The sequence below is a fragment of the Gobio gobio genome, assembly GCF_949357685.1.
Source record: "Gobio gobio genome assembly, chromosome: 2".
Taxonomy (NCBI): domain Eukaryota; kingdom Metazoa; phylum Chordata; class Actinopteri; order Cypriniformes; family Gobionidae; genus Gobio; species Gobio gobio.
In genome coordinates this window covers 655,707-665,379 of record NC_137098.1, presented here as the reverse complement: position 1 = coordinate 665,379, position 9,673 = coordinate 655,707, and positions in this window count along the sequence as shown.

Sequence of the window (9,673 nt, the reverse complement as noted above, 5' to 3'; positions counted from 1 at the left end):
TCATGACTGTTGCATCAATCTCTTAAGTATGAACTGGTATAGTTTCAATGTAATGTTACACAACTAGTTTATAATTTTCTTTAAAAAATAGTTTGAGTTTTTTTGATAGGTACAATTTACAAGAACACCAAATCCTTCTCTGATAAGAACCAGAAGATGCGTAATCATATCTTTCCACCTGTAGTCCCTAATAATCCAAAATGTTCAATATTGCAGAAAAACGTCTCGGTTATGTATGTAACATTAGTTCCCTGAATAGGGAATGACACCCCTGTGTGATTGCGTCGTGAAGCACCTATGGAATCAGTCCAATGGCTTGACGCAGGGGTGTCCAAACTCGGTCCTGGAGGGCCACTGTCCTGCAGAGTTTGGCTCTTACTTGCCTGTCTGGAAGTTTCTAGAATGCCTAATAAGACCTTGATTAGCTGGATCAGATGTGTTTAATTGGGGTTGGAGCTAAACTTTGCAGGACAGTTGCCCCTCCAGGAGCAGGATTGGACACCCCTGGCTTGACGGAACGGGTGACGTCATCGACCAGGAAACTACATTTACATTTATACATTTGGCAGATGCTTTTTATCCAAAGCGACTTACAGTTCCCTTATTACAGGGACAATCCCCCTGGAGCAACATGGAGTTAAGTGCCTTGCTCAAGGACACACTGGTGGTGACCACTGGGATCGAACCAGCAACCTTCTGCATATCAGTTCCATGGTTTAACCCACTGGACCACCATCTCACAACTATAACTATAAAGCATACCCGAACCAAACAGCGTTAGCTTCTGAAAGGCCTTAAGCAAAACGATCACGGGCATGCAGGGAGTATGGCAGGGCGACTCAGCGTCTCGTTCCCTATTCAGGGAACTAAGGTTACATACGTAACCGAACACTATACCCACGCCGCCAAATGAGCAAGGGCCTGTCTGTGTGAAATCTTGAAATCTAAGACGAGAACACCTGACCCCCTGGAGTGCAGCCGAGGTCACGTTCGTAGAACCTCACGAATGTGTGCGGCATGGACCAGCCTGCCACATCACAAACTCCTAACAGTAATGCTTTGGAAGCAGCCAGACTCCTATTAGAGTGGGGCCGTAAGGAACCCAAACTCCATCAGGTGACAGAATGGAGAAATAAACCTTGGGAGCAACCAGGCTCAGTCGGGGTGCCAGTTCTCCTCTGGCCAGACATTACAAGTCTGAAGTCATATTAGAACGGAACATTCAGAGTATCTGTCCAGTTCCATCTGGTTGAAGATCGGAGTCATCCTGCCGGAGACGGATTTGTTGAGGATCAGTGCCACTGGATGTCATGTCGATGGTCCGTCACAGGGGAGAGTCTAATAACGGTCTCTCAGACACTTCAGGGTCATGTGTTGGTCTTCTCTGGGCACAGGTCCACCATCTGATCTGGATACGGCCCAGATCCGGCTGACTGCAGTAAACCTCGGGATAAACAGAGAGACTAACCTCACGGACGGCCGCCGTACACACATAATAAAACATAACAAAAACACAACGTAAAATCTAGGCCTGGTCCTCTCTCGTCCCTCCTTGTGTCAGAGCTCCTCTGTGAGACACGAGTTCTCGCGGTCCCTCGGCTTCTCTGCTTGCCACACTGAATAATGCTAGGAAGAGTTCCAGAGTTTAGGAGCTAAATAGGAAAAGGATCGACCGCCTGCAGTTGATTTGGATATTCTCGGTATGATCAACTGGCCAGAGTTTAGAGAGCGCAGTAGACGTGATGGAGGATAATCTGTTAAGAGCTCGCTCAAGTACTGGAGATAAACCATTTAGTGCCTTGTAAGTAATAAGCAAGATTTTAAAATGTATGTGATGTTTAATAGGCAGCCAGTGCAGTGTTGACATAACCGGCTAATATGGTCATACTTCCTGGTTCTAGTAAGAACTGGAGTTGCTGCGTTTTGGACCAGCTGGAGTTTATTTATTAGGCGAGCAGGGCAACCACCCAGTAGAGCATTACAATAATCTACAGCTCATCAACATTACAATAATCTACAGCTCATCAACATTACAATAATCTACAGCTCATTAACATTACAATAATCTACAGCTCATCAACATTACAATAATCTACAGCTCATCAACATTACAATAATCTACAGCTCATGAACATTACAATAATCTACAGCTCATCAACATTACAATAATCTACAGCTCATCAACATTACAATAATCTACAGCTCATCAACATTACAATAATCTACAGCTCATCAACATTACAATAATCTACAGCTCATGAACATTACAATAATCTACAGCTCATCAACATTACAATAATCTACAGCTCATCAACATTACAATAATCTACAGCTCATCAACATTACAATAATCTACAGCTCATGAACATTACAATAATCTACAGCTCATCAACATTACAATAATCTACAGCTCATGAACGACTCAACTCACTATTATTGAGAGCATGTGCTGTAATTTAGAGATATTTTTAAGATGGTAGAATGCAGTTTTACAGATGCTAGAAACGTGGCTTTCAAATGAGAGATTGGAAGAAATGACAGAAATCTGTACATTATTCACTGCTCATTCGCAGAGCTTTTGTTCTGTTCTTGTGATATGTGAACAGTTTTCAGATTTGTTTGTTTGACACTATGGCAGCATCTGTGGCTATTTACATGATGAGATTTTTTTTTAAACTATATTAGGTGTTGGAAAAAATGTTTTTGCTAAAAACTCTAAAACTATATTTGGTTAAACTTTGTTAAAAATGAATTTAACTGAATAAAAAAAAGGTTAAACTTCTTGAACATTGTTATGGACCGTAGACCAAAATTCTACTATTTTAGAACACAGATGATGCATCAGGTCTCCGTCCTCCCTCTCACATCGCCAACATTCCTCAATAGCCTGATAGCTTAATATTTAAACTGGATAAGTCGTACTCCCAAATTCCTTGACATTACTTTAAAATGTTTGAACATATTCTAATCCAATCTTCATCGCTAATTGTAACATTCAAATCCTTGCTCCAGACTCTTTTAAGAACGGAATGGAAACTATAACCTACTTTATCCATTAGTGATCTATAATATACTGATACCTCATGTCCTCTACCCCATGCTTCTCAAATTGTAGGCCAAATATTATCTTCATGTGGACTTTGACTATAAGAGCCAAAAGTCCCACATAACAAGTGTCTCAGCTGTAAGTATCTGTCCAAACACTTGGGTTAACTGGTTAAAAGATTTAAACGTTGGTTTAAAGAAGATTAAAACTGGTTAAAAGATGAAAAGAAAAACATTGATTTTCCAGTGAGTAATTTGGGATTCATCCAAATACTTAAAGCTGTATTCAAAAATGGGTTAAACTTAAATAATCTCGCAATTTCTTTCAGGTGGAGATGCCCAGTGAGCCAAGTTTCTTAAGCTGAAGGCGTAATAATACAATATAAGTTTAGGAAGACCCAACCCTCTGTTGCAATTTGCTCATATGTACCCGGGGGCGCTTACCATTCCAAAGAAATGACTTGGTTATCTTATCAAAATGTTTGAAATATTGCAGTGGAATTTCTGAAGTAAACGTATAGCGAGGTACCGTATACCTTCTTTGGGCCACTGAAAGGGAGCAGGTGGAAAAAATGACATAGGGCAATAGATTCCAACTTAGACCAGGCGATAACTCTTACTCTCAGTTGGGTCTTTATCCTTTTTAAGGATAAGTGTAATTATACATGTGCCCTTTCTCCATCGCCTCATTACACATGTTGTAGTGATGGAGACACTTCCGGTCCATCCGAGGGCAGGGACCTGATTACCTCCACAATTTCACTCATTGGTAAATTTAGTACATTGAAAAAAATCCTTTATATCTCCAACCTCTGCTTCACAACAAGATGTATATAAATATAATTTATAATTATAAAATATAAAAATATAATATAATATATTATATTAGCGTTATCAGAGCATTATCAGATTGCATGTGGAAGCTAAACTTTCACAGGAATTAATTGAAAAGTTGAAACACTCACTTTGCTCTGCACCGCTCCGTTATGAATGCCCGATCCGAGCGGCCGTGCTCATCCTGTGTGAGATCCTCCCCTGTGGACGGACTGATAGCATGCCGAACAGCTCCTGTAGTCTCTGGCCAAAAATCCTCTGATGACGCAAAATGACGATATTTACGGCATTTGAGATTTTTTCCAGAAATAAAATGCATAATTCTCTCGTCTCAGGGGGACATGGGGGGGGAAAGTACCATAATTCGAATATACTACGGGGTTTCTACTGATACAAAGCCTAATGCTAAATCCTTGAAGTTCCCCTTTAAGGAATGCAATGATGTCACATGGTGTTTTGGTGATGGTTCATGTTCATTGTTCCTTGTTCATGTTTTAGTTTATCATGTTCTTGCTTTGTTTTAGTGTCATGCACTTCCTGGTTTTGTCATGTTTCAGTGTCATGTGAATCCCATGCCCTCATGTGATCTTGTGTCTTGTCCTGTCATTGGTTCATTGTCTCATCACTGTTCACAGGTGTCACTTGTCTTGTCATTAGTCTGTGTGTGTATTTAAGCCCTCATGTTTGCCATGTGTCTTTGTCAAGTATTGAATGTTGTAACCCGCTGTTGGTGAGTTTTGTTATAGTTAAATGCCAAGTCTTTGTTTTGATTTATGTTGAGATTTATGTTTAATTGTGAATAAAACTGCACTTGGGTCCTTCAACTTGCCTCCAGTGGAGATCTGTTACAGAATACTTGACCACCAACAATGGACCCAGCAGTTTCCATGTTTCGCCTACGCCAAGGCCAGCGATCCATAGAGAACTATGTGGAGGAATTTTGTGGGCTCTGTCACAAGGTTGATTTTAATGATGCTGCTCTCAAGGGCATTTTTCGCCATGGACTCAATGACCTTTTAAGTTATTTAATGCCTGAGAGCACTGTGCCATGGACTCTGACCAGATATATTGACTTTGCACTGCAGTTGGGTGGGTCATCTTTTACGGTGGGGACTGTGGAGGAGGGGCCCCACAACCCCACAGTACCCACCACAACCCAGCCAGAGTCATCTGCTCCAGCCCACGTCCAGGCTCCAGCCCACGTCCAGGCTCCAGCCCACGTCCAGGCTCCAGCCCACGTCCAGGCTCCAGCCCAAGTCCAGGCTCCAGCCCAAGTCCAGGCTCCAGCCCACGTCCAGGCTCCAGCCCACGTCCAGGCTCCAGCCCAAGTCCAGGCTCCAGCCCAAGTCCAGGCTCCAGCCCACGTCCAGGCTCCAGCCCACGTCCAGGCTCCAGCCCACGTCCAGGCTCCAGCCCAAGTCCAGGCTCCAGCCCACGTCCAGGCTCCAGCCCACGTCCAGGCTCCAGCCCACGTCCAGGCTCCAGCCCAAGTCCAGGCTCCAGCCCACGTCCATGCTCCAGCCCACGTCCATGCTCCAGCCCACGTCCAGGCTCCAGCCCACGTCCAGGCTCCAGCCCACGTCCATGCTCCAGCCCACGTCCATGCTCCAGCCCACGTCCAGGCTCCAGCCCAAGTCCAGGCTCCAGCCCACGTCCATGCTCCAGCCCACGTCCATGCTCCAGCCCACGTCCAGGCTCCAGCCCACGTCCATGCTCCAGCCCACGTCCATGCTCCAGCCCACGTCCAGGCTCCAGCCCACGTCCAGGCTCCAGCCCACGTCCAGGCTCCAGCCCACGTCCAGGCTCCAGCCCACGTCCAGGCTCCAGCCCACGTCCAGGCTCCAGCCCAAGTCCAGGCTCCAGCCCACGTCCAGGCTCCAGCCCACGTCCAGGCTCCAGCCCACGTCCAGGCTCCAGCCCACGTCCAGGCTCCAGCCCAAGTCCAGGCTCCAGCCCACGTCCAGGCTCCAGCCCACGTCCAGGCTCCAGCCCACGTCCAGGCTCCAGCCCACGTCCAGGCTCCAGCCCACGTCCAGGCTCCAGCCCACGTCCATGCTCCAGCCCACGTCCATGCTCCAGCCCACGTCCATGCTCCAGCCCACGTCCAGGCTCCAGCCCACGTCCAGGCTCCAGCCCACGTCCATGCTCCAGCCCACGTCCATGCTCCAGCCCACGTCCATGCTCCAGCCCACGTCCATGCTCCAGCCCACGTCCATGCTCCAGCCCAAGTCCAGGCTCCAGCCCAAGTCCAGGCTCCAGCCCAAGTCCCCGTCCAGGCTCCAGCCCAAGTCCCCGTCCAGGCTCCAGCCCAAGTCCCCGTCCAGGCTCCAGCCCAAGTCCCCGACCAGGCTCCAGCCCAAGTCCCCGTCCAGGCTCCAGCCCACGGCCCGCTGTCCCGCCCAAGAAAATTTTGGGGGGGGGCAAGGGGTACATGGAGGCCATGAAGGCCACGCCTCTGTGGCCCCCTGAACTACCGTTGCCGCCATGGCCTGGTGAACTGCCGTTACCGCCATGGCCTGATAAACTACCATTGCCGCCATGGCCACCCACGCCTGAGGGTCCAGGTCCTTCCACGCCTGAGGGTCCAGGTCCTCCCACGCCTGAGGGTCCAGGTCCTCCCACGCCACAGGGTCTAGGTCCGCCCACGCCACAGGGTCCAGGTCCGCCCACGCCTCAGGGTCCAGGTCCGCCCACGCCTCAGGGTCCAGGTCCGCCCACGCCTCAGGGTCCAGGTCCGGCCACGCCTCAGGGTCCAGGTCCGCCCACGCCTCAGGGTCCAGGTCCGCCCACGCCTCAGGGTCCAGGTCCGCCCACGCCACAGGGTCCAGGTCCGCCCACGCCACAGGGTCCAGGTCCGCCCACGCCACAGGGTCCAGGTCCGCCCACGCCACAGGGTCCAGGTCCGCCCACGCCTCAGGGTCCAGGTCCGGCCACGCCTCAGGGTCCAGGTCCGGCCACGCCTCAGGGTCCAGGTCCGCCCACGCCTCAGGGTCCAGGTCCGGCCACGCCTCAGGGTCCAGGTCCGCCCACGCCACAGGGTCCAGGTCCTCCCACGCCACAGGGTCCAGGTCCGCCCACGCCTCAGGGTCCAGGTCCGCCCACGCCTCAGGGTCCAGGTCCGCCCACGCCTCAGGGTCCAGGTCCGGCCACGCCTCAGGGTCCAGGTCCGCCCACGCCTCAGGGTCCAGGTCCGCCCACGCCTGAGGGTCCAGGTCCGGCCACGCCTCAGGGTCCAGGTCCGGCCACGCCTCAGGGTCCAGGTCCGGCCACGCCTCAGGGTCCAGGTCCGCCCACGCCTCAGGGTCCAGGTCCGCCCACGCCACAGGGTCCAGGTCCGCCCACGCCACAGGGTCCAGGTCCTCCCACGCCACAGGGTCCAGGTCCGCCCACGCCTCAGGCTCCAGGTCCGCCCACGCCTCAGGGTCCAGGTCCGGCCACGCCTCAGGGTCCAGGTCCGCCCACGCCTCAGGGTCCAGGTCCGCCCACGCCTCAGGGTCCAGGTCCGCCCACGCCACAGGGTCCAGGTCCGCCCACGCCACAGGGTCCAGGTCCTCCCACGCCACAGGGTCCAGGTCCGCCCACGCCACAGGGTCCAGGTCCTCCCACGCCACAGGGTCCAGGTCCGCCCACGCCACAGGGTCCAGGTCCGGCCACGCCTCAGGGTCCAGGTCCGGCCACGCCTCAGGGTCCAGGTCCGGCCACGCCTCAGGGTCCAAGTCCGCCCACGCCTCAGGGTCCAGGTCCGGCCACGCCTCAGGGTCCAGGTCCGGCCACGCCTCAGGGTCCAGGTCCGGCCACGCCTCAGGGTCCAGGTCCGCCCACGCCTCAGGGTCCAGGTCCGCCCACGCCACAGGGTCCAGGTCCGCCCACGCCACAGGGTCCAGGTCCTCCCACGCCACAGGGTCCAGGTCCGCCCACGCCACAGGGTCCAGGTCCTCCCACGCCACAGGGTCCAGGTCCGCCCACGCCACAGGGTCCAGGTCCGGCCACGCCTCAGGGTCCAGGTCCGGCCACGCCTCAGGGTCCAGGTCCGGCCACGCCTCAGGGTCCAAGTCCGCCCACGCCTCAGGGTCCAGGTCCGCCCACGCCTCCCCACGCCTCAGGGTCCAGGTCCGCCCTCGCTCCCAGGCCCGTCCAGGTCATGTCTGGGTCCGGTGCCCCTGCACGGGCCTGGCCCACCATCCCTCCCCCAAGACCACCCCCCAAGACTATTTGTTGAGACTCTTTATTATTAGGCCATTGAAGTGTTGGTGTTGTTTGGGCGTCAGGGGCCGCCCATAGAGGGGGGGATCTGTCACATGGTGTTTTGGTGATGGTTCATGTTCATTGTTCCTTGTTCATGTTTTAGTTTATCATGTTCTTGCTTTGTTTTAGTGTCATGCACTTCCTGGTTTTGTCATGTTTCAGTGTCATGTGAATCCCATGCCCTCATGTGATCTTGTGTCTTGTCCTGTCATTGGTTCATTGTCTCATCACTGTTCACAGGTGTCACTTGTCTTGTCATTAGTCTGTGTGTGTATTTAAGCCCTCATGTTTGTCATGTGTCTTTGTCAAGTATTGAATGTTGTAACCCGCTGTTGGTGAGTTTTGTTATAGTTAAATGCCAAGTCTTTGTTTTGATTTATGTTGAGATTTATGTTTAATTGTGAATAAAACTGCACTTGGGTCCTTCAACTTGCCTCCAGTGGAGATCTGTTACAAATGAGCAGTTAGGACCCATTTTTTTAATGAAATGTTTGCTCTGTCCCTTCAACAACAGAGAGTACCTGCAGTGTGGAAGCAGTCTACAGTAATACCGGTACCAAAAAAAAGAAGATCCATCCATTATAAAAGTGCATCTATCATCATACCTCTGAAAGCTTGTACCTCTCATTTCCTTCTTGCTGAGCTTCATTTTCTCCAGAATTGCCATTGTGTCTCCATCCAACCAAATCAGCATTTTTCACATGTGAGAGAAATAACAAGTGATGTTCCATGTTTCTCTCAACCGTTGAACTTCAACATCAATTGCACAATTCTTTAAGCTGACTAGAATGGCTCACAAATCAGCCGAACACTTTGTGAAACACAATGCTTGGCATCATGACTTGTGCATGAAATTGGGGGTAAACACAAGCAGAGACGGACACTTCTCTCTGTCCATGAAGTGACTAAACTCTGCACTTTTCTACCCGTTCTCCTCTTTACTCCAGCACTAGAGGAAGATGATCAGCACATATTATCATCTATCAGTCTGTTGAGGAGTTGCTCTGCTAGATTGCACAGGTTTAGAGAATAGTTGTAGAAGTAGTCAAGTCAAGGTCTTTGACACAGGTACAGCTGTAAATGCAGGATAGGGATGATGTGCCACTGCTTCCCCCCCGACACCCCCCCAAACGCATGACAGGATACAATCATTTAACTGGGAGAAAGGTGTATATAAGCCTCACACACTTCAAACACACACATGCTTGGATTACTGGTTAAAGGACAAACATGACGAAATGTGCTGTCCCATCGTTTGTGTTGCTCTCTTTATTTGTTGCGTTAAAACCTTCAGCTCAAACAGGTACGTCCCTGATTTAATGCTTATTAATGGGAATGTCACACTTCCCTAGAATGGAATTGCATTGATATATTATTTAGTTGTGCCCTTGTTGAGTAACTTCACATGCCAGTTATGCTAGTCATTATTTTCTCTAATGTAGGATTGCCTTATAATGATATAAAACATTTCATATTCAAGTATATTCTGTGGGCATACATTATAGCATTGTTTAAAAGCTTTCATGGCTCAAGACTTGACAGAGTTTGC